The 14,632-nt window shown below is 46.8% G+C and overlaps 1 pseudogene; it reads left to right on the forward strand.

The window, feature by feature from the left end:
• Positions 1-611: 611 nt before the first annotated feature.
• Positions 612-1,409, forward strand: LOC142435639 (dynein light chain roadblock-type 1 pseudogene; annotated as a pseudogene).
• The last annotated feature ends 13,223 nt before the right edge of the window (positions 1,410-14,632 follow it).

The raw sequence follows: 14,632 nt of genomic DNA on the forward strand, positions 1-14,632 counted from the left end.
AGAGCCTTCATGAATAAAGATGAATCCCAGAGAACCTGATTCATTAAGATGATCCCAGAAACCCCATTTATAATAATGATTCCTGTAGAACACTCATTTTTAACGATGGTGCCTAGAGAGCTTCCATTTGGAAAGATGACCCCCTGATTCATAAAGATGATGCTCAGAGAACCCCCATTCATAAAGAGGATGCATATCACAATTGCTGAAGACAAAATAGGTGCATAAGCAAATATTGTGAATAAAGTGGATAGTGCCCAGCTATCAAAAGATATAGTGTCTGGCGTCTTAAAGGCTTGAAGTTAAACAAGTGGCTATCTAGCAAAGAAGAAACCAGCCCATGTCAAAGACACACACAAGCCTGTGTGATCATGAGGTGTCACCAGGGTTAGGTAACAGGCATTAGGCGACCCAAAACAAACTAACTAACTAACAAGCAAACAAGAAAATCTGTATTGTTGAGAATGAGGGAAATCAGAGCAGAGACAAAAGCCCATCTGTAGACCCTGGGCCATCCCGTCACAGAGGGGTCACAGGGAAGGGATGCAGTAAAGCACGGATGAAACACACAATACTCTCGATTCCCTCAGGCTTTCTCACCCCCTACCACCATGACCTCAGTCCTTCTGGTCAGTGGGGCTAGACCATAGCATGTGCACAAGAGCTCACAACACTCCAAATCTAGGAATAGGGATGGGAATAGTGATACCAGTAGAGAACGGGGAGGAGAGTGGAGGAAGAGGGAACCAATCATTATAGTCAATATCTAACCAAATCCCCCCACCAGGGGATTAAAAACCGAAGCTGTGGGGGAGGGAGACAGTGGTCAGAGTACAAGTATGCAAATAATAATAATAATGTATAATTTATCATTGGGGCACAAGTGTGAGGGGAAGGGGGGTTGGAGAGGAGCTGAAATCAATAGAAAATAAATGTCTAGAAAATAACGATGGCACTCTTGATTCTTTGTGAGGAGCCAAAGCAGGGAGTCTGGCTCTCAGCACTTGCAGCCTGGTGTTTTAGGCTTTGTTAAGCCTTAAAATTAATGTCTCCTGGAAGCTTAATGTGGGTGAAGCTCTGTTGAGTGCCTTCTCTCCCTCTCAGCCTCTCCCAGTCTACTGTGCAGAGGTGGAAGAAACTCTTAACAGCTGCAGAGCCATAATGGTGTGCATGGAATCATGGTGGTGAACACGGAAGATATTCCCATCAAAAGCACCATGGTCAAACCCACTACCACACAACATGCCAACCTCACACAAAGCTTCATCTTGAAGGCAAGGAGCACAGCGTGAGAAACTGATCCTGGGAACTACGTCACCTTCCTTTGAATTCATTCCAAGAAAAATGAAATTATGGTTGCTCCTGATAAAGACTATTTCCTGATTGTGATTCAGAACCCAACTAAATAAAATACCCAGCTCCTTCTCTTAGTCCTTAATGTAATCACCCTTCCCCCAAGCACTGATCATGCCAATCCATTACAAATGGAATCATACACTCAAATTAATCCAGTCAGTAAGGGAGAGCTGTTGCCTCACCCACCCCACCTGTGGAAGGAACCTGCCAAGGTCCTTCTGTAGGGCCTTGCTCTTCCAGGAGACCCCTTTCATGCACCTGGGGATTGGAGCCAAAGCTGTGAGGAGCCCTGACCCTGCTTCCTCCTGACCTTCAGTTCACATGTCACCATTGAAAAAAGTCTGATTTTATTTATCTAAAAATAACCTGAATGCTTGCTTTAAAAATGAAAAGAATGATGGCCAGATATGTTCAAATGTGCTTGAAACAGCTGATGTATGGATGGTTACAAGAGCTTTAAGATCCCTCTATACAATTGTTTTTAAAAAAGAGATGATACCTATCGAATGTGTATCCTTAAAGATGACACCAGGGAATTCCCATTTATGATGATGAGGTACAGAGAACCTTCATTTGTAAAGATGACACCAACTGAAGCATCATTTTTAAAGATGGTGCCCAGAGCACATTCATTCACAAAGATGATGGACATAGAAGCATAATTCATAAAGATGACACTGAGACAACCTCCACTCATAAAGATGATGCCCATAGAACTCCCATTCAAAAAAATGATGCCTGTAGAAGTCCTATCCTTAAAGATGATGGATGCCAGGGTATCCCCATTAACAAGGATGAGGTATGGAGAACCCCCATACATAAAGCTGGTGCTAAGAGACTCTTCATTCAAATACACGATGCTCAGAGAACCCCACTCATAAAGATGATGTCCAGAGAATCTCATTCATAAAGAGGATACCCAGAGAACCTTTATTTACAAAGATGATGCTCAGAGAACCATAATTCACAAAGATGACATGCAGAGATCCCTCATTCATAAAGTTTATGCCCAGAGAATTGCCATTCATAAAGATGACACACAGAGAACCTTCAATCATAAACATGATACCCAGAGAACACTCTTCTGAAGGGTGGGGCCCAGAAACATTTATGCATAAAGATCATGCCACTCATAATGATGATGCTCAGAGTACTCCAATTCATAAAGATGATGTATATAGACAGAATATTTTAAAGATGATGCCAGGAAAATCACATTAGTAAAGATGACATCTAAGGAACTCTCATTCATAAAGATGACAGCCAAAGAACACTCATTTTTAAAGGTGGTGCTCAGAGAACTCCATTCATGAAGATGATGCCTATGGTATGCCTATCTTTAAAGATGACACCAGATTATCCCTGTAATAAAACTGAGGTGTAGACAGCCCCCATTCATAAAGACGGCACCCAGAGAATCCCCATTGATAAAGACATCACCCAGAGGCCCTTCAATAATAAAGATGACACCCAGAGAACACTCATTCACAAAGATGGAGCCCAGTGGATCTTCATTAGTACACATAATGCTCAGAGAACCCTATTAATAAAAATTACATGCAGAGAAGCCCCATTCATAGACGTGGTGCCAAGAGAACCCTATCCAAAGATGATGGTCAAAGAACCCCATTCATAAAGATGTACCCAGAGAACCCACATTCATAAAGATGGCACCCAGAGAACCTCCCCCATTCATAAAGATGATGCTGAAAAAACCCTATGATTAAACATGATGCAAGAGAAATTCCATCCTACAGATGACACCAGAGGATGCCCAGAAAAGTAAGGTAGTATTAGGGAATCTCCATTAACTAAGATGAGGTCCAGTGAACTTTCATTCATAAATATGATGCCCATAGAAATCTCATTTTTAAAGATGGTGCCCATAAAATCTAACTTCACAAGGATGATCTCCCTGATTCATAAAAATGATGATGAGATGCATAATCCCCCAATACAATAGCACCTCGCCCTGCTAAGCAGCCATTGCAGGATACCCATCTTCCCGACATGATCACTGAAGACAGCCGTGTGTGTAAGCAAATGTGGTGAAGAAAGCTGATGGTGTCTGGCTATCAGAAAAAGATATAGCGTCTGGGGTCTTAAAGGCTTGAAGGCAAATAAGCGGCCATCTAGCTCAGAAGCAACAAAGCCCACAGAGAAGAAGCACACGGCCTAAGCGAATACAAGGTGTTGAATGGACCATGTAGCAGATACAAAGGAACAAAAACAATCATTGTGTGATCACCTTCCTCACATAATGGCTGAAGACAAAAGTGTGCATAAGCAAGTGTGGTGAAGAAGGCGGATGGTGCCCGGCTATTGAGAGATATAGATAGCATCTGGGGACTTAAAGGCTTGAAAGCAAACAAGTGGCCATCTAGCCCAGAAGCAACCGAGCCCACACGGAAGCAGCACACCAACATAGGTGACCATGAAGGACAGAGGAGGCCAGGTCTCCAACATCAAAGGTGGGGTGGTGGTGAGAATCACATCACCGTGAAAGAGGGGGAGTGCATGATGGGGACCCAATGCCCACCTGTAGAGAACTGAACACCCCTTCCAGAGGGGTAGTGAGGAGGAGATAGGCCACACAGGGTTCAGTGTAACAACAATGAAACTCAAAACCTTCCTCTAGTTCCTGAATGCTTCCTCCCCTCCCAATCATCATGACCCCAATCCTACCTTGCCTTGCGGACCTGGTTGTACCAGAGGATGTACAGCGGTGCAGTGGGGATCTGGAGGCACAGGGAATCTAGGACAGACGAACCCTTCAACACCAGCGGTGGGAGTGGCGACACCAGGAGGGAAGGGCATGTAGAAAGGGAGAACCGATCTCAGAGATCTATGTGTAACCTCCTCTCTGGGAGATTGGCAAGGGGGAGGCGGGTGAGGGGAGACGCCGGGCAGTGTAAGATAAGATATAATAATTATTTATAAACTATCAAGGGACCAGGGGTGGGATCGGGGAGGGAGGGGGATGGGGGGAAAAAAGGGAAACCGAGCTGATTCCAGGAACCCAAGTGGAAGGTGAATTATGAGAGTGACGAGTGCAACGAATGTATAAGGGTGCTTTGCTCATTTGATGGATGTACAGATTGTGATAAGAGCCTTATGAGCCCCAATAAAAAGATTAATAAAAAATGATTAGGGCAAAGAATGTACGGATATGCTTTATACAATTGATGTATGTATATGTATATGTATGGATTGTGATAAGAGTTGTATGAGCCCCTAATAAAATGTAAAAAAAAAATGATGATGAGAGAATCACTATTCATAAATATGATGCCCATAGAATTCCCATTCATCAAGATATTGGCTATATAATGCCTGTCCTTAAAGATATTGACAGGGAATTCCAATTGACCAAGAGAACCTAGGGAGCCCTAGGGAACCCACACTCAAAAAAACAGTGCCTAGAGAATATTCATTCACAAAGATGATGCTTAGAGAATCCCATTAAAAAAGATTACTCTGAGAAAAACCCCATTCAAAAATATGATGCCCAGAGAACCCCATTCATAAAGATGATGTCCAGAGTACGCTCAATCTTAAACATATTGCATAAAGATCTCCCATTCATAAACATACCACCTGGAGAATGCTCATTATTTTATTATTATTAAAAGATTGTTTTATTGGGGGCTGTTGCAGCGCTTATACTAAAACATTCACAATTGTTTCAAGCATATTTGTACATGTGTTATCATCATAAACTTCTAAACATTTATTTTCCATTGAGTCCTTAGTATCAGCTCCTCCCTTTTCCCTCCCTTCCCCCACCCACACTAAAGATGATGTCCAGAGAACCATATCACGAGGTGATGTCCAAGAAACATATCATGAGGTTATGCTGAGAGAACCATACTATTAGGCGATTACCAGAAAAGACCCATTCCTACAGATGACACTCAGAAAAACCCCAACCATAAAGATGCTGCCAAGAGAACCTTCAGTTGAAAAATGATGCCATAGACCACCCCCCATTCATAAACTGGACTCCTAGAGAACCTTTATTTGTAAAGATGATGCCCTGGGAATCCTCTTAAGAAAGATTACTCCCAGAGCAGCTCCACTCATTTATGTGACAGCCAGAGATCCCGATCCATAAACATGATAGCCAGAGAACCCCCATTCATAGATGATTCCCAGAGAATGCTTATTCTTAATAACAATGCTGAAAGAACCTCCATTCATAAACATGTTGCCCATAATCCCATGATCCATAAACATCATACCCAAGTCACCCATTTAGAAACATGAATTCAGAGAATTATCACTCACAAAGATGATGTACAGAGAGCCCCCAGTCATTCACATAATGCCCAGAGAGTCCCGTTCACACAGATGATGCCCAGATTACCTTCATTTGTAAAGGTGACACCTGAGAACCCTATCCTTAAAAGTGATGCCCAGAGAACCACCATTAATAAAGATGATACCCAGAGAATCTTCATTCTTAATCATGATGCCTAGAAAACCCACATTAATACATACCATGCCCAGTAGTCTTCATTCATAAGGATGATGCCCAAAGCACCCCATCCTTTAAAATGATGACCAGAGAAACCCATTCAGAATGAAGATGCTAGAAAATTCCTATCCTTAAAGATGGCGACATGGAATTTCAATTAGGAAAGATGCTCTCACAGAACCCCATCCTTAGAGATGATGTCCAGAGATTCCCATTGATAGAGATGATGCAGAAAAACCCCAATTCATAAATATAACACCAGATTAAACCCTTTCTTGATAATGGAGCCCACAGAACCCTTAGAGATTTTTGCCCAAAAAGCCTTCATTCATAAAGATTACACCCAGAGAACTTTATGCTTAAAGATGATGGACAGAGGAATGCCCCCCCAACACCCCTCCCCCCCACACACCCATTCGTAAAAATGGTGCCAAGAGAATCTCTCCATTCATAAAGGTGATTCTGACCCCAGGGAATACCAGAAATAGACTTTGGCCCCAGGGTGTGGCACTCCATCAGACTCAGCAGAAAACACTCCTAAAGGTCAACAAACAGACCTGGAACTCTTTATAGACTTTTCCTTTTTTTGTCATTGGTTCTGTTGTTGTAGTTTTTTAGGGTTGATTTGTTTATCTCTGTCTTGTGCTTATTACTTTCTCTGCGTGTCTATCTAGAGAAGATAGACATTTGCTTCTTACCTGGTTCTGATTCATTTCTGAAGATAAACTCAGCTTCCTCAGGAAAGAGCTCCGCAAGAGCAGCCTGCAATTACTATCCACGACCAGCACGTGGCGCTGTCTCCCGTTGGAAGCTGCGCGGGCTACTTTGACTTCCCTAGGCATAGAACTTCTGACTGCAGCCTCCCAGGAGAAGGAAGGGGGAAATTTCCCTTCAAACTTTCTGGAAAGAGAGTGCCACGTTTCCTGAAGCGCCCATGGGGCTTTCTGCTCCTGCTGCAGAACAAACAAAATGAGAGGTGGATTTCCCATTTCAGCTGGCTTTTTAGGAGGAGAAGGAGCTAATTTAATTACACACTTTTTTTAGGATAACTTAATTGCAGGAAGAAGAAATGCCCAATGCCCAAAGCAGATTTCCCATGCAAAGGAGACGTCCAGAAAGGAGTGAGGTGGCTATTCATTAAAGTAACACCCTGGGAGGACCTCATGCTTGGTAAAGGGCAGGTGCAACAGCAAGAGGAAGGCCCTCCTTCCCTGAGATGGGCCCACACGGAGGCTGGCACCAGGGGCTCCCACATCCAGGCGACTGTGAGGGCGTTGGTGCAGGACTATGCAGTGTCACACTCTGCTGGGTTTGGGGTCATGATGGGCCAGAACCGACCTGGCAGCACCACCAAGGTGGTTTTCTTAGTTATAGGGTTGGGCCCTTTGGGGGCAGTCACCTGGATTTGGCCGTGTTGAAAGGGGATGGGTGTGGGGAGCTCAGGGGTTTCTTTTGGTGCCCCACACAGCTCCCTGCACCTGTCACCAGCCAGTCTCAGAGTGCCTGGTAGGCCATGGGGACCATGGCTCTGACTCGGGATGCCTGGGTGCTTTCTAGCTAGTGTGGAAGCCGGAGGTTCTTTCCAGGGTCCATAGCTCCAGTACTCTAGGGCACACACCTTCCCTGGTCTCACCCAGGTCCTGGCCCCATGCCCTGTCCTGACCCCTTGCCAAGCCTGATATCTGTCCTGGAGACTGAGCTCCAAGAACAGCAGAGGTCCTCTGTGACCTGGCCTCAGGCCATGTGTCTCTCTGCCCACCCCCTCAGGGTGGGAGGGGAGATGGGAGAAGCAGCATCTGCAGTCAGGTGTACAGCCAACCATAGAACAGCTGTGTGCAGCACAGGGGGCGGGTGCAACTCACCATAAAAGCTGCATGTGGTGGGAATGATGGCTTGGAGGCGGAGCGTGACAGGTGGTTCTGGCTGCAAGGACCTGGGCTGCCCTGGGACTAGGGGGTGGTCTGGGAGGTGTGCTGCTGGGACCAGCCCAGCAGGCACCTTAGAAAAAAAGGCTTCTGCAAAGACCACCTCAGAAGAAGGAAACCAAGTGGTACATTCGCTCAGCATGGTATGGTATGGCATGGCACCGCATGGTGTGGCCTTCTCACAGTCAGCTGGAGGCCATCGGGGCCAGGAAGCACTCTCCAGAAGGGCCTGGTTCTGAACTCGGTTTGTTGGCATGGTTTTTAAAGAAGGTTTAAAACAGATCCATCAAGACGTTGTATAGCATGCACATTTCTGTCCAAGCTCTCTCCGAGGACTCTTGGTAAGCTTTAATGCAAGTCAACTCATAGCCATGAGTCCATGCTGACTCTGAGCCACCCTGTGGAATTGCCCTGGCAAGTTTCTGAGACAGTACTGCTTCATGCAGGTAGAGAGCATGGTCTTTCTCCCTTGGAGTGCATGGTGGCTCTGAACCATAGATCGTGTGGATTGCAGCCCACTGGACACCACACCGCCACCAGAGCTCTTGTGGTCAGCTCTTGTGGAGTTGACTCACAGTCAGGCTGAGCCTGTGTGCATTTCACTTCTAGTGAGGTGAACACCATCCAAAGCACTCCCGGTAACAGAAGGGACTGCAGTGGCCTAGCGGGGAAACACCCACCACAGCCCGGAGTTGTGTGGTTCAAGCCCATCAGCTGTGCCGAGGAAGACCCAGGTGGGGCCTGCTTCTGCAAAGACTTGGGGCTGTGGAGAACACACAGGACGTTCCACCCGGCCCCAGAGGGCTCTTGTCAGCTGGGCTCAAGCACCACCACTAAGGCCAGGAGTATTTGTGTTCACCAATCAAGGCTGCCCGGGTGATATATGAAAGGATTAATGTGGCCTTCAGCACCCCAGAGGCACACCCTGCTCCTATCTACAATCCTCTTGCTGTAGACCTGCCCCTGGCATGCTCCCACATCCATGTTCTTCTTGCCTGGGCTCCACATTTCACAGTCTGCTGGCCTCTTGAAGTCTTGCTGTGGTGCTCCCTGGGGAACCCCTGAAGCCAGTGATCCCCACAATCAATGGTCCCATTAACAATGGTCCCCATAATCCCTGTCCAAATGACCAGTGATCCCCATAGTCAAGGCACTACATAGTCCATTCCCTCCATGGCCAATGCCTTCCATGGCCCATTCCCTCCACAGCTAATGACCTCCATAGCCCATGGTCTCCTTAACAAATGGCCCTATGACCAACCATCCTCGTAGCCAATGCCCACAGTCACTGGCTGCCACAATCATTGCCCCTGTAAGCCAGCGGTTCTCAACCTGTGGGTTACAACACCTTTGGGGGTCGAATGACCCTTTCACAGGGGTCACCTAAGACCATAATTCCGATGGTATTAGGAACTGAGACATCGCTCCTCTATACAACTCAAGGCAGGTCTACCCACATGCAGAAACACCCATATATGGGGTCACCACAACATGAGGAATTGTAAAAGGGTCACGGCATTAGAAAGGTTGACAACCACTGCCACAAACAATGGCCTTTTTATTCAATGGCCTCTATAATCAATAGTCCCCTTAACAGCAACAGTCCCCATAATCAATGACACTCATACCCAGTGATGCCTATAACCAATGATTCTAAAACCAGTGATCTCCGTAACCAATGGCTTCATAACCAATGGCCCCATTACCAATGACTTATATAACCAATAGTCTCCATAACTTGTGGCCTCTGTAATCAGTGGTCACCATAACCAATGACCTCCATAACCAATGGAGTCTATACCCAATATATTGAATGGCCAAATAATCAATGGTAACCTAGCCAATACCCCCACATGCTGTCCAAGAAAAGAACTTGTTATGCCCCAGTTTTTTAAAAACATTTTATTAGGGGCTCATACAACTCTTATCACAATCCATACATATACATACATCAATTGTATAAAGCACATCTGTACATTCTTTGCCCTAATCATTTTCTTTTCTTTTTTTTCCTTTTCTTTCTTTACATTTTATTAGGGACTCATACAACTCTTATCACAATCCATACATATACATACATCAATTGTATAAAGCACATCCATACATTCCCTGCCCCAATCATTCTCAAAGCATTTGCTCTTCACTTAAGCCTTTTGCATCAGGTCCTCTTTTTTTTCCCCTCCCTCCCCGCTCCCCGCTTGCTCATGTGCCCTTGGTAATTTATACATCGTTATTTTGTCATATCTTGCCCTATCCGGAGTCTCCCTTCCCCCCTTCTCTGCTGTCCCTCTCCCAGGGAAGAGGTCACATGTGGATCCTTGTAATCAGTTCCCCATTTCCAACCCACTCACCCTCTACTCTCCCAGCATCGCCCCTCACACCTTTGGTCCTGAAGGTATCATCCACCCTGGATTCCCTGTGCCTCTAGCCCTCATGTGTACCAGTGTACAACCTCTGCCCTATCCAGCCCTGCAAGGTAGAATTCGTATCATGGTAGTTGGGGGGAGGAAGCATCCAGGATCTGGGGGAAAGCTGTGTTCTTCATTGATACTACCTCGCACCCTGATTGACCCATCGCCTCTCCTAAACCCCTCTATGAGGGGATCTCCAGTGGCCGACACTTGGGCCTTGGGCCTCCACTCTGCACTTCCCCCTTCATTCAATATGGTATATATGGTATATATATATATATATATATATACATACTATATATATATATATACATACTGTGTGGCAATGTCTCCACGGGGTTTCCTATGGGGCACGTGTTTTCTAAACCTGTGCCTCTGCACTGCTGTGCACTAGTGTCTTGCTCTGTCATCATCTAGGGGTGCCATTTAAGGTTTTGGCTTCTAGTACCACATACTGGTAGCCCGAAGCAGCATTTCTGAGATGGGGTGACCCCGGGATGTGCCGGTTTTTCAACCTCACTGCCACCACGGGGTCTTTGGGGAGCCTTTACTGTCCCTACAGGGCATGGTAGCACTGCCCTGTGCCTTTCTGAGATGGTAACTCTTACTGGGAGTAGATAGCCTGGTCTTTCTCCCAAGGAGCGGCTGGTGGTTTCAAACTGCTGACCTTGAGATTAGCAGCCTGACTGGTAACACCTATGCCACTGGGGCTCTTCTGCCCCCGGGTTTGCTGGGTGCTTCGTCAAGACGTTCCAATTCCTCCTGACCTCTTTTGTGTTCCACAGGGTTTCTGTGATGGGTCTCTGGGATGTTGATGGCTACACCTTTTTCTCCAAGGCCTTCTGGCTACCTGGATAATCAGCCTTTCAATGGCAGTGGCACCCAAAGCAGGTACATATCAGACTCTCGGGACAAGGGAACAGTGAACAAACTCTGAGACAGACCCCTCTCCCATTTAGGAGCCAAAGCTGCAGGGGAGGGAGCATCTCCCTGTGTGTGCCACCTCTACAACCTGACCCCCACCTCACCCCCCTGTGATGGGTCCCACAGCTTGGAGCATGTATGTTCATGGATTTATGAGCACCCGCCTTTGTATCTCTTCTTAACCAATGTGTCATGGCCAAACCGCATGCCTGAAAGCTCAGAGTGGCTGTGAAGGCTGTTACTCTGAATTCCATTGCTCTAACCCAAGCTCTGGAGTGAGGCTCCTGAAATTTGAGGACCACCCACTCACCAACCCCCTCGTGCCTCATTGTGCACTTTCAGGACTCAGAGTTCACAGCCATTCCCACACTCAGCCTGTGCACCACACCAGAAGACAGAGAACCTCATGTCCCGACTCCCAGTCGCAGAATGAAGACAGGTCATGAGCCAATGTCCCCATGGACATGGCCATTTTGCACTTCCAGGGACATCTTAGTGGTTCTCTAAATCCCATGATGGAGAGAACGGCCAAGGCCACGTGACCTGAGCAGGCGTGCCTCTGACATGAGCATCCCCAGGCTCCTCTGGAGAGTTAGGAAGTCACCAGTTGCCAAGGTCACTTTCTCCCAGAAGGCACTCGTTCACTGAGAGGAAGGTGTAGCTGGAGAAGTCACACACAGACTGAGTTCAGCCAAACCCACTGTGAGTTCTTCCAGAGGTTGAGCGCTACCTCCGAGAGGGAGGCCTGACCCTCTTGAGCTCAAGAACATGCACCTAAAAGGGGGTGATGTGGGGGCACACGCATGCTGGGAAATCCGAGGTGCCACGAGGAAATGCAGCCTTTGCCAGAGATTGGACCCTCGCTGGACTTCAAACTTGAAAGCCATGTCCTGGATGGACAGACAGATGGACGGATATGCTCTGGTTTGGGAGAATATTTGCATGATTCCCAAAGGACAGCCTTCATGCTGGGGACCTCCTCCTTCTCCTAGGAGGACAGAGGAGTGACTTCTGAGCAGGGCACATGGCCCTTCTGGGACCCTAGCCGCATTGAACACAAGACAAGTTTGGATCTGATTTCCCTAGCAATGCTGGCTAGGCAGCTTTGAACACACTACTGGGTGTCTGAAATCTCAGAACCAACTTCCCGCGTGTCCAGTCCAGCACAGCGCTGTCCTGGTTTGTCCTGCAGGTGAGAGCAGCTGGGTCCCCACTGGTTAAAGGAACCATGGTGGCAGCTTGAGTTATCTGCCACCTTGCATGAGGAGCCTGTGGTGACCTATGAGGTGGACCCTGAGTGCCTTAGTCTCAGCAACAGTGCCACACCAGGGGCCCTGGAGCAAGAGCTACATCTCCCTGATGTGGGACTCAACCCATTAGGGCTAGTGGGTGGGAGGAGGCAGGTATGAGTGCCTGCAAAGCACAACCCTGCACCCCCACCCTCAGGTGTGGTTAGAAGTGAGCCAGCCACATAGGAGTGACCATGAATCTAAATGGACAGAGCAATGAAGAACCCCCTCCTCACCCCGCTGCCACCCAGTCGATGCTGGTTCACAGTGACCCCGTGGAACAGGGTGGAACTTCCCAGTGGGTTCCTGAGGTGGTGACTCTTTAAGGGAGTAGAAGGCCTCATCTTTCTCCCAAGGAGATCTGGTGGTTTTGAACTGCAGATCCTGGAGTTAGTAGCACAACATGTAACCACCAGGGCTCTGGTTAAGAGCGAAATGATGTTGACAGCGATATTAAGCAATGTAAGAGGCCGGGTGCCAAGAAAGGAAAGATGCGGTTCCCTCAACGTGTTGGGCTGGTGTGAATGAGACTGAGGACTGTGCTGTCAGCCAGGGATGTGCAGACCACCATTCAGATGGTTGGGCATGCACGTGTGCAGGGACCTGTGTATGCGTGTGCATGCGAGAGCTGTCGCGCGCCAGGTCTCGCCAGCAAGAAAAGACGCGCCACAACAGGATTCTTCCACAGGTGTTTTATTTTTCATTATGCGGTAAAGACCTTGAAACCCCAGACTACTGCTGCTTATATATGCTCTATGGGGACGTGCTGTGCATTTGCCAAAACCTCATGCATAGATTGGTGAGTTCGCCAGGACCTTCGTTTGCATACTCCAGGGTGGAGTTATGACTACGTCATCTCAGCATCGCGCATGCGCTAAGTGGTTGTTTACCACTTAGTTGGACCACCGCCCTGACTGCCCGGCGCCATCTAGTAATGGCAGCGAGAGTTGCGGCTACCCACATCACGAGAGCTGTGGCTTCCCACATCTCGCGAGAGCTACGGCTTCCCACATCTCCTCCTTTCTTTTTAATTTTAAGCCTAATCCATCGATCAATTCCAGAGCCTCCAGCAGCTCCAAAAGATCAAGATGGATATAAAGTCCATCGATCCATCCCGGAGCCTCCAGCAGCCCCAGGAGATCAAGATGGATCTAAAAACCCAAATCTGGTCACCCTGATGTGTGCAATGAGCAAAGCTCCACATGGTGCAAGGGCTGACCAAGATCCAATTTCTGTCACTCTTCCCAGTGCAATGGGACAATTCCCTTGGGGTGCAAGAGCTGACAACTTATGGGGGTTAATTTTCTCTTAACAAAGAAAGCCAAAGATCATGGGAACCACCGCACTCAATCACTAAGAGCGCCTGCGTGATGATGACTTTATCACGTTTCTGCTGGGCTTTAAGCTTGCAGAGCAACCATAGCAACAACACTCCTCCACAGCACATTATTGCAGCAAATGTAAACACCCCACCCACTCTTTAAAGTAGGAAAAGGCAGTAGAAAGCCAAGAAGTAAAATCTCCAACAGTTATGGGTTTCATTCTTATGCCATTAAGAGTCGTAATCTGCATCCGGAGTTGTTCTTGAAGTTCTTCCAGCTCAGCTGTCCATTGTCCTGTAAGATACTGGGATATATTCTTGCTGCTAAAAGAAGACTCATTCAAGAATTTTAAAGGTGTTATGCACAAATTAGGTGTTGAAGAAACACAACTTAATTGCACCATGCTCGTAAGAGTATCCACTTGTTGTTGTAATAAATCAACTCTCTGGTTCACTAACAGTAAACCAGACATTAATCGAGCATCCAATTTATGGACTGTAGATAAAGCTTCTGATGTAGATTGTGTAATATTGTTAATGACATTTGCTGTCATTACTTGATTGGACATAGCCAATCCTGCTGTAACCGCTGCTGCAGCTGAGAGAGTAATAGCTGTAATAATTGCTGCAGTAATGCCAAAATCTCTTTTATATCTATAAAGGGTAGCAATAGGAAAAGTATTGGGATCTGCTTCAACCGGTACAGGTATCATAGTGGGAATCTTTACTATCAAGGCAAATGGCTCAGAGCCATTCCAACATTCAGCAAGCCAACACTGACTGCTAAAACTATTACATGAAGCTTCCCAAAATGTATCATTTGCATGACTAATGTTGAATGTTAACAGAAAGAAAAATGGGGGCTGGACACAAACAGGTGATGGCTGAAATTGCACTCTTGATATATTAACCATAGTATTTACTTTCAG

This window comes from Tenrec ecaudatus, chromosome Y, assembly GCF_050624435.1.
Source record: "Tenrec ecaudatus isolate mTenEca1 chromosome Y, mTenEca1.hap1, whole genome shotgun sequence".
NCBI lineage: Eukaryota > Metazoa > Chordata > Mammalia > Afrosoricida > Tenrecidae > Tenrec > Tenrec ecaudatus.